The following is a 19,169-nucleotide window of genomic DNA, read 5'->3' as shown; positions in this document are numbered from 1 at the left end:
TTCGCCGGTTGAATTTTAATACGGTCCAGGAACTTTAATTTCGCCGGTTGAATTTTAATACGGTCCAGGAACCTTAATTTCTCCGGTTGAATTTTAATACGGTCCAGGAACCTTAATTTCTCCGGTTGAATTTATATACGGTCCAGGAACCTATTTTCAATTAAACGATACGCAACTTGTACCGAATTTAAACTGTGCGAGAGAAAAAAAAAAGGTTCCGATCCTGCAGCGCAACCCAATAGAATCCATTAGAATTTATTGGTTCCTAGAACTTTAACAACCCTGCTTCAGGAACATAGTCCAAACGGGCGAGATCCCGACACACATCCCCATAATCCTCTATCGGTGCGCTGTATTCTCGTGTTTGTAGTTTTAAATCGATTTCTCTACTTCCCCACGTAAGTGTTAAAGTAACTTCGAGAACGAACAAAATAGGGGAATATCCAAGTATTGCTCCTGATCTATCACCGATTCCCATAATTGCCAGCGCATACCATAACCGTTGGTTACGGAGCTAGATATCCCTGTTTGGAAAAAGGTCATGGACACGTTCTACAGGTTTCTTAGCGCGATTTCTCTTTCACTGCTGACTATACCGTTAAATGTACGGTAGATATGTGTTAATAGCAGTAATTTTATAGTCTTTTTACCTTCAAGAATATAACTACTCATTGCGTACGGTTGACAAACCGGCATAAGGAAATTCAATTAAGAGTTCTGAGCTAAAGACAGCTGATAGCGAAAAGTCGGGCGAAATCAGGGCTGGTTCGGTAGAATAATGGTACGATATGCAAGAGACTTAGCTTCGAGTCCTGGTTGGGATTCCATTTTTCGCTAAAATTCCTTCTTTAAAACAAAGGCGAACGTGCTAGGATATATTCATACTTCTGTAGAAGTGTCAAAAGCTTCCATAATACCGGTACTCTATATGCAAGAGTAAACGCACAGTGTAGCAGATGACTTGTCGCTCAAGAACAATTGAGTTTCGTTCCATTCTATGCGGCGAGTCGTGTGTCTTGTAGTCTGTCAATAAATTTAGTCTGAAGATCAGACACGAGCATTTCAAAGAATCCAAAATTATACGTTTAACTATCAATTGATGCAGCAAAAGTACATCAATGTTGATTTTGATGCATTTCGAATTCTGGGATGAGTAGAGACCGGATTTTAAGGTAATTTCTTTTTTAATTTTTCAACACTGACCATGGAATAAATAACAGTGTTTATAATTATCTTCCACCAACAAGATTACATGGTTTTAATTTCCCTTCCTTCCCCCCCCCCTTTTTAGCCCAAATTCCTTTTTTTATATTTAAGTTTGGGGGACCAACAGGCATTAAATACATTTTCCCTTCTGGTCCCTTTATTGACTCGTTTTTCAGTCTACATTCCCTTTTTACCATTTTATTTTTAAAAAAGGGGAAAAAAACATCTTCCTTGGTCCCCTTATTGACAAGATATCAAATATTTTGTACGACTGTTTTTTCCCTGAACATTCAACAATTGTCTATTTGGTGCAGCTTAAAGGAAAGAAAGAACAAGCGCCTTCTGCCATCCCTTCCACCCATGAGTGTTGGGAGCACCTTGCAGCGATTTTGCAACAATGCGATATGCCCTTAAGCAGTAGCAAACTCATTGTAAGCGGCACGCATGTTGAGTTGAAAGTGTACTTATCTGCTAGATTTAGACTTTTATTGTGAAGGTTTTTAGAATAGTTGTAACTTTACTGTTTGACAGTGACGACAGTATCGCGTGTTTCAAGGAAGATTTCATCGAAAGGGATGGTAAGATTATTCGCTGTATATTACATTCAAATAAAGGATATGGAAAAGGACTACAGTTTATTTTTCCATTCCACTAACAATATATTTTTTAAATGATATCACAATATATACAATTCATATGTAAAAAGGGATACATTAAATTTCTTGCATTTTTTTACTTTACTTCATATGAAATTTAATGTATCCCTTTTTACATATGAATGGTATATATTGTGCTTTCATTTAAAATAATGTTTTTAGTGGAGTGCAAAAATAAACTGTAGTCCTTTTTCATTTCCTTCTTTTGACAATAATTTTCGCTTTTTTGCCCTTCTTAGAGTAAATGTTTTCCCTTTTACAATCCGGTCTCTAGTGATGAGTTTTCCACCCCTTTAATTAGAACTTTTGGTTTCGGACGTTTCGGGTGTCATGCAAAAGCAAAGCAGGATCGTGGAGCACAAAAACATGGACCCCTTCCTTCACTACATTTTTCTGCTGTGGAAGGATTCACCTGTAAATAGCATATTGATAGATAGGTAGGCATGGGAAAGGAGACATTCCAAAGCTGTTTGCGTCAGCCCTATTTCCAAATCGCAAATGGCTCAAGGCTGTTTTTCTTGCTTCGAGCGGACTCCGCAAAGTCCCAAATCACAGGAATTGAAGTGGCTTTTGTGTACTCGTGAACGTTCCGCTTCAGTTAATCAGGAATGTTCTACTCTCCAACGTCCTGTCGAACCTTCCAAGTAACGACATTCTAAACTCAGGATTGCAGCACGTCTCTTCACAAAATGGCCTCTCAGGAGTTGAAAAAAGTTCCAGGTAAAAAACGATTCAAGAGAAAGAAACTAACTGTACTCCTGCATATGATATCCAGCACAGCATAGGCGTGCGCAGACCCTGTGATTAGGGGGCGCAAAAGCATTGATGAAAGTTCAGTTGGTAAAGAAAAAAAACTAATGTTATCTCACTGTTTTAGTTTTATTGCACCCATCCCCATCAGACCGTTTAGCAGTAGTACTTAGTTTTTGTCATAATTTATAATGCAGTACAGAAAATAAATTGCGAGCGAAGCGAGGAAGAAAATTTTCAGATCCAAATTTTTGCAAACTGAAAACTGTATTGATTTAATATGGCGCAAAAATTTTCGGCATTCTCTTTTACAATTTTTTCCAATTTAGACCGTTCGGCGTCCAGGGCCAACTCCCGCTGACCCCTAGCTACGGCTCTGAACTTGACAAGACTGCAAGAAAAGCTGATATTGCGAATGAAGCGAGCAAGAAAATTTTACGAAATGTATTTTTATTTGTATAAAATTTGAAATCGAGGGGGCAATTGCAGCTCTGTGCCCCCCCCCCCCTTTGCAGGTGCTCTTCGCAGTCTGGAAGAAATAATGCAAGAAGGACGTGAAAATTAATTCCATCTTGAGTATCGTTTTGTCCTGCTACTCTTAGATTCTGCTACTCTTGCTTTCCTTTACGTCCATGTTTGTTCCCCTAACGTTGATTTCCATCCAAGGATGGGGGGATGCCCCCGTGTGATTGCGCCACTCCACCTCCTTCCCCCGTAGTTGCTTTGAACTTTCATCGGTTTCAAAATACTTCATTATCTTTAAGAGTATAATATCGTTTAAAAACGGCGATAAAATTCCTCTATCCTAAATTTCTGGGTGAAAATGTAATAACTAGAGCCCGGAAGTTTGGCAAAATGCCTCTTTTTATCTACTGCATATATTGATAATTTTTTTCCGGATATACGTTTCTTATGTTGTTTCGAATGTTTTGGAAGCCTTTTTATTTTGCCTATTTTGCCTATTTGGACCCCACTGCCTATTTTTAATTATAATGCCTTTTTTTTGCCTTTTTCAATGAAATTTGACAATTTTTTTTAAAAAAAATGTGTATATACATTATTTTTCTCTCAAAGAACGTTGTTGGCATTTATTTTTCTTCCGTTTATTATGTGAATAATTTTCGCCTTATTTAATTAATATTAAACTCACGCATGTTTCAACATTGCTGAAGGAGAAAAGTGTGAGAAAAAAGTATTTCATGCTGAGTTAGGATATTGCCTTTCGGTTAACATTTCTTGTGCATGATTGACTGCTGAAGTGGACAGGTTGATTTCGAACACAAAGAAGATATTTCTGAAATCTCCCTCTCGAACGCGAAAATTCCAGGAAGTTGCGATTGAGCTTAGTTTATCTCAGCAACCAGTCTTGACGAGATGGGGAACCTGGATGTCAGCAGCTATATATTATGCTAACAACCTTCAAAAAATCAGTGAGGTTATCGATGATCTTCCAGAAAATGAAGCGGCTTCAATTCGTGAAGTGAAAAAACTCCTGTGCTATTCAAGTTTATTTTTGCACATTATGGTGCATTGCATAGCATCCATGAAAATCTTCGAGGAATCTATGCAGCAGATGATGGAAGTGCCAGGAGAAAAGGGGTCAGCTGTTGCGGAAAAGTGCAAACGGGTAGTGAGTGCAAATGAGGACTTGAAACAATTGAAAACAATTTGTGATATTCTTAAAGGTAAAAATACTGTTACCGAAATGAGTCCAGCTACATTAGCTTGTTTTATGTATGGTCCAATAACTTCTGTCGAAGTAGAAAGATCATTTTCTGTTATGAAAAACACTCTCTCTGATAGACGACTATCAATGAATGTTGAGAACTTAAAAATCACCTTGTAGTTATGTGAAATCAAGACGGAGAAAATTGAAATGCTCTTCCCAATTTAGATTTTAACATTTTGCCAGAAATTATAGATAAAAGTAAGCGACTTCCAAATGTGCCTTTTTTCGGTTTATTTTGCCTTTTTTTCATTTTTAGTGCCTATTTTCCACATTATAAATGCCTTATTGCCTGCCTATTTTAACGAAAATAAATGCCTGAACTTCCGGGCTCTAATAATAATAATATAAGGGCATGTACGTCTGGAAGGGGTGGAGCAAGGATGGCCACATCTCTGCCTTAGAAATTGAATGTCAACCTGAAAGTACATTTCCACACGTACAATTTGATTTCAGTCATAGAAATTTACATTAATTATTATAATGGGGATGCAGGAATGCGAGAATTTTAAATTCAAGGGGTGTTTTTTGAGAGGGCAACACTATAATCTGCGTACTATGGAAAAATACCTTGCTTGTCCCTCCGTAGAAAAAACTGCCGACTCTCATAATTAGGGGGCATTTGCCCCCCAACCTTGCTCCCCGTGCGTACGCCTATGCAGCACAGAGGTGTTCAGGGTAAAGCAAGCTTCAGATCCAGTGATTTATTTGTGGATGTGTGTGTGCCGATTTTTGTTACTAAATGTTGGTATCTGACAAGAGCTCAGAGCAGTAATAAAATATATTCACAAAAAAAAAAAAACACTCCTCTGCGACAGTGAAGAGGTGGGTAGTGGAATTGAAAGCGCAGACGACCAAGCATGGAAGCTGACGTTCTACCAAACAGGCTCGTAGAGGTGGTGACACGGGAGAATGTAGACAATATGTAGATCGGCGAGAAACTGCAGATGTCGTAATTGTCGGTGGAGTTCGTTGTTCATGCAACGGGGTCTCTAGAGAAGTTATTTTCCATCAGGACTATGCCTCCGTCCGCATGCTCTTTGCAGCTATGGCTGCCATCCATGAATGCTGGCTCGAATTGCTGAAACACCCGCTGTATTCGCCCGACCTAGCACTGTCAGACCACCACCTCTTCCCAACAAGGTAAAAGCATTGGTTGGGGAGCATTTTGACTGTGATGACGTTGTCAGTAGTGTGGATGACTATTTTGACATGCTTGAGACCACGAGACCAGGGTCAGAATACTCTAGAAACTCTAGCAAGCTCTGCAAAGAGATGATCGAAAAATTAGGCTAGGCATTTGGTCTTACAGGGTTTCATTCAGGGTGAGGCTCGGGAATTATGGGTCATCCCATCTATAATACCAGTAATTCTTCTTCAATTTCACTCTTCAGGCAATTTAAGTTGATTTGCTTGACTTGTTTTCGTTCGCGTTCTCAAGAAGTCCAATCTTCCCAAATTAGTCAGAAGTAGCACAAAATGAAGTAAAATAAAGCAAATCAATCAAGCTATATTTAGTTTAACCGCGACGATGATGTTACACAGTGAATTGGTGAGATTTGAACACAAAAACAATAACATTCGAACCCAGGAACCTTGATTCACAGTAAGTTTCCCTAAGGGGTCAAGGTGCCAAAACTGAGGGGAGCAGGGGGCAAGGACAGTTTACATTGCCTTGTTATATAAGGTTTAGCATAGTGCCGAGCCCCTTTCCTCACAATCACCAATTTCGCATAGGAACTAGTATGAATGTAAAATCTTCGAAATTTGAACATGTGATACTTTGTTTTGGTTTGAGTTGCTGTTTTAAGTCCACTTTGTGCACAGTAAGGCTAATCGGGACTGGACCTACAGTTTAAAGTGGGATCCGAACCACTTGTGCCTCCACCGGGTATCGAACCCGGGACCCCTTGATTACAAGGCTGTCCACGGGACGAGACGGGACAGGCTTTTAAAAATTCGAGACGAGACAGCATTTCCACGAGGCTCCACGAGACGAGACAGGCCAAAGTCTCGTCTCGTGGGCAACACTAGCAATGACGCTACCACTGCGCCATGGGGGAGGCCAAATGTGATACTTTGTAAACGTTTTTCTAGATCGTGAATAATCCAATCGGGCTCTGCTTTGATGTGATTGATGAACAACTTTTGTACCCGTGAACTCTTCCTCTTGTCAATGTCCGGCAAACTGGAAGCAAATTCACAAGATGACGAGCGACAGTATAATGGGTAGGCTTGCATTCATTGAACGCAGAGGTAGATGTCACACACATCTTTCCTTTCTGATATTGTAGTCCGCCAGTCTAGCAAAATCATTTATCACTTGCTGAACAAAACATTTCGCGTTCCATATCGAACAGCGAAACGAGTGTATCCATATCGATTATTATCGCACAGGAAGATTCTCCTTTTTTTCTATTTTCTTGGGAGGCTGTGTAAGGGTGACCTCGAGATAACACCCAAATGTACCCCCCATGTAGTACTCACTGGACTTAATTTGACCGACTGATTCTCTGGCGTTTGCACTCCCAGCCATACATAATCCACTGAGAGACTTTTCATGTCGGCGTGTTTGTGATTGTACTTCAATCAATTTCATCCTATCACGATTCATCTTCATCGCGATTATTCAAAAGTGGCAGAAAAGCGACGTAATCAAATCGGTCTTCCTATTTTATCTACGACTATTCTGTCAAGAACGAAGCCTGTGTCAGCAAATATATGATCAGTGATAACTTCTGTTGGTTGATTCTGATCGCAGCTCTTGCTCAGAAATCTTGCGCGACGGAATGTAGTCCGTACGATAATCTATAGACACTGAACAAAGGTACTAAAGTGGAATTGTGAGATCTTATTTAATGAATTAAACAACTACGGTAGCACCACGCCATGAAGGCGTATAGGGGTGTGGGGGTAACGCCCCACACTTTCTTGATCCGGTTGTGAGTGGTGGTGATGTGATCAGCATCACACCCCTGACCGCCTTTACCCCCCAGGGTTTCCCCCAGGTACCCATGTTATTCGCCGGGGCCGCTTCCATCGTTAGAAAAGTTCGCGGATTTGAACCGGCCGGGGATCGAACCCGGGACCTTGAGCATGGTAGTCAGACGCGTTACCGACTGAGCAACAACCAATAAGCACTTATCAAAAGTCATGTGTTTTTGTGTAGATCGATTTCGTTCTCACAGAGGACGGATAGAACAGGGTGTTTCTAAATAAAAGGTAACAACATGGTTTGAGTGCAGAGTTTACCTTTTTTATAAAACACCCTGTATGATTTGAACTACAGGTGTGTAAATTCACTTCGAATTGACTGTTACCAGAGCGTTTCATTCAAAAAATCAACAATACTCTTAGCCGTTTCAAGAAGTAGCACAATGACATATTTTTTTAAAAAAATTATAGCAGTTTATACCTGTCGCTAATTTTTTTTAAAACATGAATGAAAGCTTCTTTGCATCTAGTTAGCCAGTTTACGCAGTCTCAAAATCATATTTATTGGATTTAGCATTTTGCGGAACGCCGCAACTCCTGTTCGATAGTAATAATATCTCAGAAAGGAGAAAACTTTGCCCGATTGGGAATTAAATCCAATGGGTCGGATTCTTGTTCCCCCTTTTAATTCGGGATAACCGACTTCCGTGGGAGCGGTTAGTACAGCGCGCTGCGACGCTTGGGTCAAGGCATGGGTGTTCTTTGTGAGTGTTCCTTCATCAATTTCATTACTCGTCGTCGCGATTAGCCAAGGTATCAGAAAAGTTACACTAAAAAAAAGATTTGGTTGGTTGGTTGATTTGGTGTTTAAGTCCATTTTATGCACAGTAAGGCTAATCGGGACTGGACCTACAGTTTAAAGTGGGATCCGAACCCCTTGATTACAAGGCGGCGACGCTACCACTGCGCCATCAGGGAGCCCCTCCCAAAAAAAGAAAACTGGGTATTATTATCGGCACAACATATGTCGAAATATATTTTGTTATTTCCGGCAATGACATATTGATCTGGTACTATTGGCACACAAAATAAATACCGAAATCTAGTCCCTAAACTCAAATATGAACGACAGACTAACGACCCTTCAAATGTATATTTCTAAAGTCCACTCTCCCAAACCATAGGCAACATAAGCTGGGAAAGAGTGTTTGAATTAATTGTAGTGTAAAGGAACATGGAACTATCGGAAAAAGTGGGACAAGAAGTCAGGGAGATAAGTGCTCTACAGAGACTGAAAAAAGAGGAAGAAGACAAAACCAGAACTGCTACGGTAACTACGGAATTTGTGGGAAATATCATAGTAATGTAATTAAATAGATTAGTGAGCACAGGCAATGGCTCGCACATGATATGAGAAATACAGGGTGGCTCAATAAGTCACTTAACACCCCCAGTACAAAGCCACTGCAGCACGCAACATGGAAATGGTGATGACCAATCGTTATCAGGCCAAGGGGGAACCACATTGACGCCACCCACACGGTCGGCAGTCATCTTGATGTCCGCCATCTTGAATTCAACTTCAGAATTTTAAATGGGAAGGGGGTCGTGCGACATATCAAAATGGGCTAGAATTTCACGAGAAATGCAATGGTGAAGGTTTTTTCGACGCATCTTTAACCAGTAAAAAGTTATGACTGAATTCTTGTACCAATTTGCTCCTTTTCGAGGTGTTAGAAAAATGCCTTAAAATTTGTTTAGCGCTTCGGTAATGTATCGAGATCAAAGTGACGTCTATGGAGAGACGTTCGCATGCCATTGCACATTATTTTAATCGGATACATCCATGAAGAGCTGTGCATTATGAATGGTTGTCGCGAACATTTTACAGTGTGACACTTCAATTGAATTAAAAGTCCTTCACAGTGACAAGGCTAATGTTTATGTTCATAAGGACGTTCATAAACAGATTATGCGACCCTTGTCATCTGATAAAATAACTTTGGACAGAAACTGGTTCATAACGTTCCCATAAGTGTTCTGGTGTTCCTCCCTATTGAAAAAACTCTGTAAAAAGTACCTTCTTCCATAAGCAAGAATGAAAAAAACTGTTTATTTAACAAATCCAAGTAGACCTAAGCATTTAAGGTTCCGTTGATGAAAAATTGACTAACCAATCGTGTTCCACACAGCACGCCACACCATTAACTTACCAACACTAACCATTCAGCTTTGATCTGTTGAAAATGGGTTATCAGATAAAAATCATCGAATATTCTGTTTATGAACGTCCTTCTGAACATAAACATTAGCCTTGTCACTGTGAAGGACTTTTAATTCAATGGAAGTGTCACACTGTAAATTGTTCGCGACAACCATTCATAATGCACAGCTCTTCATGGATGTATCCGATTAAAATAATGTGCAATGGCATGCGAACGTCTCTCCATAGACGTCACTTTGATCTCGATGCATTACCGAAGCGCTAAACAAATTTTAAGGCATTTTTCTAACACCTCGAAAAGGAGCAAATTGGTACAAGAATTCAGTCATAACGTTTTACTGGTTAAAGATACGTCGAAAAAACCTTCACCATTGCATTTCTCGTGAAATTCTAGCCCATTTTGATATGTCGCACGACCCCCTTCCCATTTACAATTCTGAAGTTGAATTCAAGATGGCGGACATCAAGATGGCCGCCGACCGTGTGGGTGGCGTCAATGTGGTTCCCCCTTGGCCAGATAACGGTTGGTCACCGCCAATTTCAAATTCCATGCCGCAGTGGCCTTGTACTGAGGGTGTTAAGTGACTTATTGAGCCACCCTGTAAATACTTTCAAAACAGTTTACTTTCCCTCGCAGATAAGGTTTAGCATAGAGCGGGGGAGCAACTGCCCCACCTCCCTTATCGCCGCCACTGCTTTCAAATACATTTCCAAAAGTAATTTGATCTTCCTCACCGGTTTTCCTCTATGATGGTCTGATTTTCTTTATTTAAGTCTTAATTTTTCCTTGTCTTTTCCAGAAGGACATGTGACCAACCAATGGCTTGCCCATGATTAATAAGAACTCTTAGAACAGTGGGCTAGCTTTTCGTAGGTGAACCGTGACGAAACTAAGTTCGTCATGAAATTGCGTGGATTTGTCTTGGGCCTTTACGCGCTTGGTCCGAGGGTGACTCATTGTCATTCCCCAGTCACCACTTCGCACTTATGTTTCCTTGTTCTATTCCCTCAAGGTCACGAAGACTGCTAACTTGGTTGAAACCGAGAACAACAAAAACCCATCTGCAAAGTTTCTGGGTAGACTTCACGTCTGTAGTAAGAACTTGCCACAAGATCAACAAGTTTGCACACGTAAAAACTTTTTAAACTTCAAGCATGTAGCAGAGTTTGAGATAAAAAGACCAATAGTACGGGTGCAGTCATTTCTAAAGATAAAGATCGCCTTAAACAAATTAGTTGCTGCAGTGTAGATGTGCTGTGTTTACAACATTTAGCGCCTTTACTTGCAAAGGTAACAGGTAAAAATCCCTTTCGTTCATCAGCACGAAGAGCACGAAGGCCTTGGGATTTTTCACTTCGTGGACATCGCTTTTCGCCGTACTGCGCAGGCTCGAATTTTTACGACACGAGAGTTGCCAACTGCAGTAATATTGACCCAAATCTGTTTTTTTTTTTATCGCGGAGAAGTATTTGCGCTTTTATTGTAAATACTATTCGCGATTAAAATTAACCGATATGCCATCTGCCGGGATTTTCAGGAAGTACTCTAAGTAGGATACGTTGTGTTGAAGTCGTTTAAAGCATGGTGAATATGCGAGAGAGTAAGGTCTACTGTTCAGGTTTTTTTTGCTCTAAATAGTTTTATGGGTCAGAACAAATTAAAAGTTTTCATGTGTTTCACCCCGCAGAATCAACAAAATGAAATTTGTTAATAAATCAGGGAAAACGTAATTGACAGAAGATTGGTATGGGGGATATAACACTGTAATTCGGCAAGGAAATTACGAAGAATGCACGAGTCTGCTTACTTTATTTTTCGAGAGATAAATATATATTTCCATGAAAGTAAAGTTTTAAATTGTACTTTATAAATAAAGCTTTTTTTTTTTCGAAAAATCATGAAGCGTCTTACCAAATGCGTCCATGTATTACCGGTGTTACGTATGTGTGAAATTTGGAACAGGTGCAAGTCGATTAAGAGGGAAGATGAAAATAGTTTGAGAATGAATGAATGTCAAATGTAACCAGAAAAAAAGTGGACATGCTAATGTTACTGTTTCATTCAGTACGATGTCCTTTTTCAGTGAGTATAGCCTGGTCATGAAATCGTGAATATTATTATTAAACCAGTCTTTCTCTTTCGAGAAAGAACTGCAACGATATGTTCGCAATTTTCTCCCGTCCCAGCTTTTCAAGTACAGGTCAATTTCAATTCCTTTATTTTCAAATAATTTCCGAGAACCCCAGTTACAAAAAACGTGCAGATGGTACAGCCATAGGTGCAGCACTGCTTTGGACAACCAGTGCGTATACATAGTTTCGTCTGCATTTTCCGTGTTATTTTTGCCTATCATAATTAAATGCTTCGTTCTCAGTACAGCTTCACGTTTGTTAGAGTACCTGAAATTCACATCGTATTCGCAATATTTAAAAATAATGCGTAATTTAAACGTTTTCTACTATACCAGCCATGACAACGCGCTGCTATTTTGTACTACTGCTGAATGTAAACAAAGATTCATCCTACTTAGAACGGCCATATTGGAAGCGACACTAGCGCTCAGGTGGTAATTTTAATCGCGAATAGTTTAATATTGAGTAAGTTCCACCCATACATTTTGTAGCAATCCAGTGTCCTTAAACTGCCGATAGCACAGCAAAATGCTGTTTTCTACTCTCTTCTGAATGCACGCTGCACTGCAATAACAGATGAACATCTCTCATATTCCAACACAAAAAAAACTTTCATAGGTTTGCCGCCATTTTGTACAAGCACTGCACTCGTGTTGCCAACTGGTGTGTCACGATGCAAACTTGGTGAGTTTACAGTTTTTATCATGTATGATTCATATCTGTATGTGCAATATTTTGGAAAATACAGTGTTTTGAAATTGAATGATTCATTTATAGTAGCCCTGTATATCCGCGCTGAAAGAAGAGTCACTAGGTAGTCCTGAAACAAGAAATTCACTTCAATATGAAGATAAAGAACTGCCTTTGAAAAGGGAAACATGATCTCTTCCGGCAATGATTCACAGATTAAACAAGGAATTTCTTCAACAAATATTTGGAAAGTGTTTACAACTTCTTAGTAATATTTTAGAATGTCAGTTGGCACCTTGACTCATGCTTTGCGTGACGTCGAGGAGGGGGGAAAAGTGACAGCCAGCAGCATTGAAAAGTTACTGTTCGCTAGAGCGTCAAACTGGGAGCGTCCCGAGAAGAGATGCAAAAGTGTGTTGTGTCGTGCGCAGCCGTATGTGAGTGTGTGCGTGTGTTTGTGTGCAGTGTACGTGCTTAAGATTCGGGCGTGCTGTTTAATAACTGGTAACCTGTTGGATACACCTACTGCTGACTGAGGTCTGAGGTTAGACCCTTTTTTTATGCTATTGACTTTCTTTTCTGTTGCTGATTCTAAGGTGCTGCATTCTTGTTTGTAATTGTTGTTAAAATTCGTCAAGTTCGTTGCTTCGTGCATGACTAACAATAACTTGGCGGGATCTTTATGATTCTGTGCTTAGTTCCAGCTGTGCGTCTTTGTATTCGCACTATACATTCCTACAGGGGAGTCAATGAACTAACAAACAGACGAGAAAGTAAATCTGCATATTGCTTAATGGTGATAACCGATTGAGCATATATAATGCGTGTGCCAATGTGGTTTTATCAGCCTCTGCTGATCGTAAAGTTACGTTGAGTTGTCGTAAGAGGTATTTCAAGTTACGTTCAGTTGTCGTAAGTTGTTCTTAACAGTAATTGTCCCGGTCTGTTCTGATGTCTTGCCATATGAATATTGGGGGGAAATGCCTTAGAAGTTATTCAAACTAATCTTATCGCATCAACAGTTTGAGATAAAAGCGCGCTTCAAACCTACTCGGCTTTCCGTCCATTGTTCACAAAAAGAAGCGATATATTCACTTTTATGTTAATTTATTAACTTCATCCAACGTTCGACTTATTTCCTCTGCACAGTCAGAATCCGTACATCCTCACTTAATTTATTTGAGCTTTTGAATGTACTCTCCACAAAATTTATTTCTGTGGCTAAGTTCACATGCTCTAAATTCAGATTGAGGTCAAAGGAAAACATTTGCATATGCAGTCAAAGCATACTCTTGATCATGACTACAAATTAGATATTGATACAAGTTCGTAATTGAAAGTTGAACCCGTATCGTATTAATAAGAGATACATTCCAATGTGTGTTGCTAGTTTGTACAGGGAGCGAGAAAGTATTTGTAACTCAATCTGCACACGTTATAGACATACTCTGGAAAAAAAAAAGTAAAGTGCTCCCCTGTGCTTAGCACCACGCCATGAAGGCGTATAGGGGGTGTGGGGGTAACGAATGAAAATTGTTACTGGAAATTGTTCTGGAAATAGAAATACATTTATGGAAACCCTAATGAGTGAAGGCAAAAACCTTTTCCAGCTCCCCCCCCCCCAAAATAGGCACTAGTCAGGTCGGACAGTTCAATGAACTAACCCATCTCGAACCGAATGTCGGAGTTGTCCATTCTGTTGCTGAACTGAAACTATTTTTACGCTAACTGCACAAACATACTCTGTCAGTTTCATAATAATCTGCAAAACCTGATGTAACAGGAAGTGGGATGATGAAAAAATCCTGGATTTGACAAAATAGCTTCTGTAGTAAACATGTTTTTGAAAATCAACATGGGTTAAATTTCAGTGAGAAACTCGCAGTCCTTTGAAGTGGAGCAGCCCTAATCTCCACCCTGCCCCCCCCCCCAAATTTCTACCCTGATCCTCCTACTTTCCACCTCTCCCCAATAAAAACTTGAAACATGTTAGATATTTACGGTTTTAATTAAGAAACAAGTCTTATTTTTTTAGTAAACATATTTTGTTACTTCTAAGGAACATGTTTATTGCAGGTATAATACGTACATAGTGATATCAAAATAACAGAAATCTCTTAGCTTAAATTGCTATATAATTTTGCAATATACTTATGTTACGCAGCAGAAGGGCCTGTGTACGAAATTCAACTTTAAAAAAAAATCAAATAGCTATTCTGCGTCTATATAACCAGAAATACGGTTTGGGTGCTACCATAGACCAATGTATAATTGTGTATATTATGGTGCTACTCAAGGGGGACGGATCCCAAGGGCTGCGCCCGGTCTTGGGAATAGGTGGAAGCGATGATTGTATGGTTCGATGAAGCAGATGGGGGAGGAGCATTGGATATAAATAAATTTCAAATTGCTTATGTTTCAACATATGGCATTCTCTTTATGTAACAACAATTCAGTATATCAAAGAGATCAACAGTTCATTTCCCGCGCTAAGCACTATTCTGAGTCCGTATTGTGCTTTCATCCATATCACGATCAAATTGTAAGGAAACCTCTGGCATATTATTTATTAACTGATGCATTTTTCATAGAATTAAAAACAAATTAAATTCTTTACATAAGCATCTCTCTTAATGCAACGCAACTATGGTTCGATACCCGGTGGAGACATATATAGTCAGTGGCGGCGATTGGGTTCCAAAACCGGGAAGGGGGTCAAGGTGCCAAAAATGGGGGGCAAAGGCAGTATATTTCCCTTTTTAGATAAGGTTTACCATGGTGCGGGAGCAAAAGTGGCGAAAAGAGGGGATGTGCCCCTCCTCGCCCCCCCTAATCTCCGCCACTGCATATAGTAGTTCGTAACGTAATCTGAAACACGCTCAAGCAGGCAGTAGACGGGGACACTATTTTGAGAAGATATAAAATGCTACGGTGAACATACGTTCCGTTTTGACTGGGAGACAGTCAGGATTTTCGAAAGGGAGGGGTTACTTGCACTTTTTTTTAGTAGTCAGTCCTCATTTTGCAATCTTTTCCTGCGTTTGACGTTTTTTTTATAGGAATTCTGGGCCAAAAGGGGTTTAGGGCTTATGACCCCCACCAATACCCCCCCTTGGGCACGCCACTGCTGGGAGAGTCCCGTTTCAGAGGCGTGACCCTGGCGTCCCGTCCATATTATTAAAAGGCCACTATTTGTCCCGTTTTATAAAAGTCTAAGAGTCGTCTTGAAAACCAAGTTTGTGTTTCGTTATTTATAGAGCAGTAATTAAGCATGCAGTTTCTGTACGGAATTGCAACAAGAATTTAAATTTTGTGTGTGTGATATGTCGTGTTAGGTTTTCGGGGAGATTTGTAAACTGTTGATGAAGGAGGAAGCTGCTCTCAAGAAGATTGGTTCTTGTGTTAAATACTTCTGGCATTACTCAACTTCAGCGTGGGATCAGAAAGGACGAGAAACGCTACGACGCTAGAAATGACGCGTTTATAATAATTAATAAGGCGGCCCCCGTGGAAGAGTGGTTAGCACATCGCGCTACGACGCCAGGGGTCCCGGGTTCGAATCCCGACCTGGACATGTATGTTTGTGGGTGTCCATTCATCAATTTCATCATATCATCACTCATCTCCATCTTCGCAAATTAGCCAAAAGTGGCACAAAATGCGAAGTAAAATAAAGCCAATCAATCAATAATAGTAATTAATACATTTTGACAACGGAAGATCATATTTCATATTGTTTACGATGTACCATTCATGTGATCCATCTTTTAATAAAATGATAATACGTTAATAACAATTTTATAATTAGGTCTGATTTTTCAGGAAGGGCGGAGGGAACTGATCTCCTTGGGATGTCCCGTTTTTGGGTCAAAATATTCTGGTCACCCTATACCTACTATTTTTTCCGGTTGCCATATTTATCTAGTTAGTGAAAATATAATAACAAGTGGTACACATGCTCTAGGGCTATTTTCGATATCATTTTCTTAGGTGTCAAAATATAACTTCTTTTGCAATGTCTTATCCGGCTGGTCGAATAAACGCAGGAGGAGGACATTCACGACTATAGTGTCAATCACAGCGCCTTCAACTGCAGCTCAGAATGTTGGAAATTCTACGTGAACTTTCAACACGAACGGGGTATTAAAACACTATTACGAAGTGCGGTAACAGACTTCGCAATTGCCATGAAACCGTACCGTTTAGGAGCGCTACGGATCTGCCGCCAGCTCACCTTTTGTCTAATCTTGCCTTTGTCCTGGAGGTTTCTTGGAAGATGCTCGACCACCTGTAGATTGGGAAGGCTAGCGTGTCATTTGCCTGGTTCACACACATTCCCAAGGATATTTTTGCTGCGCGCGGGAATACCACTTTTCAGAGATGACTGAAAAGGTGGTATATCCGAAGTCATGTGAACTGGGCAACAATTTGCTTCCTTTGCTAGTTTAGGAGAAAATGGAAATTTTGATAATTCTGTCCAAGTAAGATGATTCATCGAATCTTTGGTACCGATATGGACTTGCAAAATTCGAGACCGAGACAGACTCTAGGACTCTTTCTATACTTTGATATTATATTTTGAAAATACCTAAAACCACTGGCGTACGCATAGGGGGAGGGACTGATGGGGCTACAACCCCTCCCGAAATTTTGAGAAAATCAAAATTTTCAAATAAAAGCAGTAAAGAAATCTGGAACAATCAAAGTGATAACTGAAACCCCCGCAAAAAATGGCCCAGTGATGTATTTTTTCTGTCTTTGAAAGATTTCAAATATTTCAGCCCCCTCCTAAAAAAAAATCGTGACCTAAACCAAATTTTCTGTTTGGCTTCGTCAGATATATCAACCGCGTATCAACCTCATTATTTATAAGTAAGTTACATAGATTGACATTTTATAAAAACAAATTATTATTTGCAATTATCAACCTGTGCTTCGTGGTTGCATGGGGCTATATTTATATAATATTTTGTGTTCTTAGCTTCTAATCGAGGCGTCAACAACAACAACAAAAAAGCATTAAGAAATGCGGTTTGCCTTAATATCCTTTATACGCTGTGAAAGTTTATGCGGTGACACGTTGCCCTACTATATATTCCGAGGACGAGACGGTCATTTTTGAGACTAGAACAAGGCACTGCCAAATCTCGTGTCGTCTCGGTACCATTCCTATTAAAATTTACACTTGCCTTTTTTTAATGGTTACACACAAATTGACAATATATCACCACATCTGTCCTAATTTGATATTAGACTTAATAGTAATGACCAGAGAACGGATTTATATGTAGTATAAAAATGTGCTAAATATGTAAATACATATTTAGTTATTTTCACCAAAGTATGGAGTTAAATATGGACTTAAAACTGTAACAATTAACTTTTTAATAATATGACACTACATGAACTACATAAAATATAGTACGCTTACATTGACATTAATTGTAAAACAACACAAAACGTATTTTCATTTTCTGTTTCCAAAACAATGAATAACAACATTTTGTTGTAAGTGTTCGAACGTGGATTTCCTTCTGTTGTCTCTTAAGATGGATTTATATTGATTAAAACCTCATTCAATATCGCAATGTGTGTGTGTTTCAAATTTGTCAGTTATTCGCAAGAAAATCACCCAACTTTTTCAGACATGTAGTTATTGCGCGAATATGGAGTATATGTTGAGAAATGTTCTGAAATATAGAAATAATATGTAAAAATAACTAAAATATTTAAAATATGGAAAATGTAGGGTAAATATGTGGAAAATGAAAACTGAATTTTTCGAGTCTTCATGCCGTTATGTGCAAAGATAGTACAAAATATAACTGATTTCAGCTTCATACATAAATATGTATTTGCATATAAGTGCGTTCCCTGGTAATAACGTAACATGCAGACTACGGACATTCCCCGTACAATTTTTACCTGCTTCGCCTTAACCCACTGTTGACTTGGCTACCTGATGACTCATGAGTTGATGAAACCCCAACCTGTTGGGAATTCTTAAAAGGGCAAAATTCTCATGAACTTAACAATGAAGGTGTAGAGAAAGTGCGAACGTGGTGGACACACTGAATGAAAAAAAGTTTTTTTTTTTTTTTTTTGACCGTGCTCCTTGGTTGGCATGTCGTCTTCCTGCAAAGAAAGAGGATATCGAATTAATTGATTGGTCTACTTTTGTGGCAATTACGGAATATTGATTCATATCAAACTGCAGCAAAACTTGATCCCTGAAGCTAATCTGTTTTTCCTTACAAATCTCATTCAAGTATTTCTCCAAAATGTCCAACTCTAGATTCCCATTGACCTCTTCAGTTTTTCGCGGGACGTACCTTTGCAGTGGTGGCTGGGGAAATCCCCAGGCACCCGCTGTGTTCAAATAGGGTTTGAGGTGATATTGGATTGAGATAACCGATTCTGGAAATCTAAAATAAAAATTAACCGCTTTCTCTGTATCCACATTTCTCGTTAGATCATGGTGATGATAATGGGGTCTTCCACCATAGCATGCATTATCTGATTTGAGTTACATCCATCTTACAAAACTTCATTCTAAAGTTGCATCGTTCGTCTTGCAATCGGGATTCCCCGTGAGGTCATTTCGGCGATTCGGATCTCAACGGGTACATAAGTGGACTTTTCCTAAATTTTTACTCCCCCTAAATCGTCACTCGTAGACTAATGGTCACACACAAGTTTAAAATAGTGGCTGTGTACAGAGTAGTCTAGGTGTGGAAACACTAGTTTAAAACATACCAAACGTCTGGGGGCGTGCGGTGACATTTGGGATTAGGCAAGCGACTGAATGATTCTATTTCACACAAATATTATTATATTTCAATACATAGGC

General features: G+C 39.5%; 1 protein-coding gene across 2 annotated transcripts in view; it reads left to right on the top strand.

Annotated features, from left to right (window-relative positions):
- Positions 1–19,169, top strand: part of LOC145994962 (ferric reductase 1-like) — a 270,899-nt gene that overhangs the window by 166,973 nt on the left and 84,757 nt on the right. The window contains exon 1 of one of the 2 annotated variants that reach the window (XM_083131504.1): positions 12,678–12,863. The exons of the other annotated variant lie outside the window; for it this stretch is intronic. The gene's annotated coding sequence lies outside the window, so the exon portion shown is untranslated. Of the gene's footprint in view, positions 1–12,677; positions 12,864–19,169 lie in introns of those variants that run through there. 2 annotated transcript variants of the gene reach the window in all.

This window comes from Lepisma saccharinum, chromosome 1 (genome assembly GCF_977018435.1).
Source record: "Lepisma saccharinum chromosome 1, izLepSacc3.1, whole genome shotgun sequence".
Taxonomy (NCBI): Eukaryota; Metazoa; Arthropoda; class Insecta; order Zygentoma; family Lepismatidae; genus Lepisma; species Lepisma saccharinum.
The sequence above is the reverse complement of the archived record's forward strand: the minus strand, read 5'-3'. Positions and strand labels throughout refer to the sequence as shown.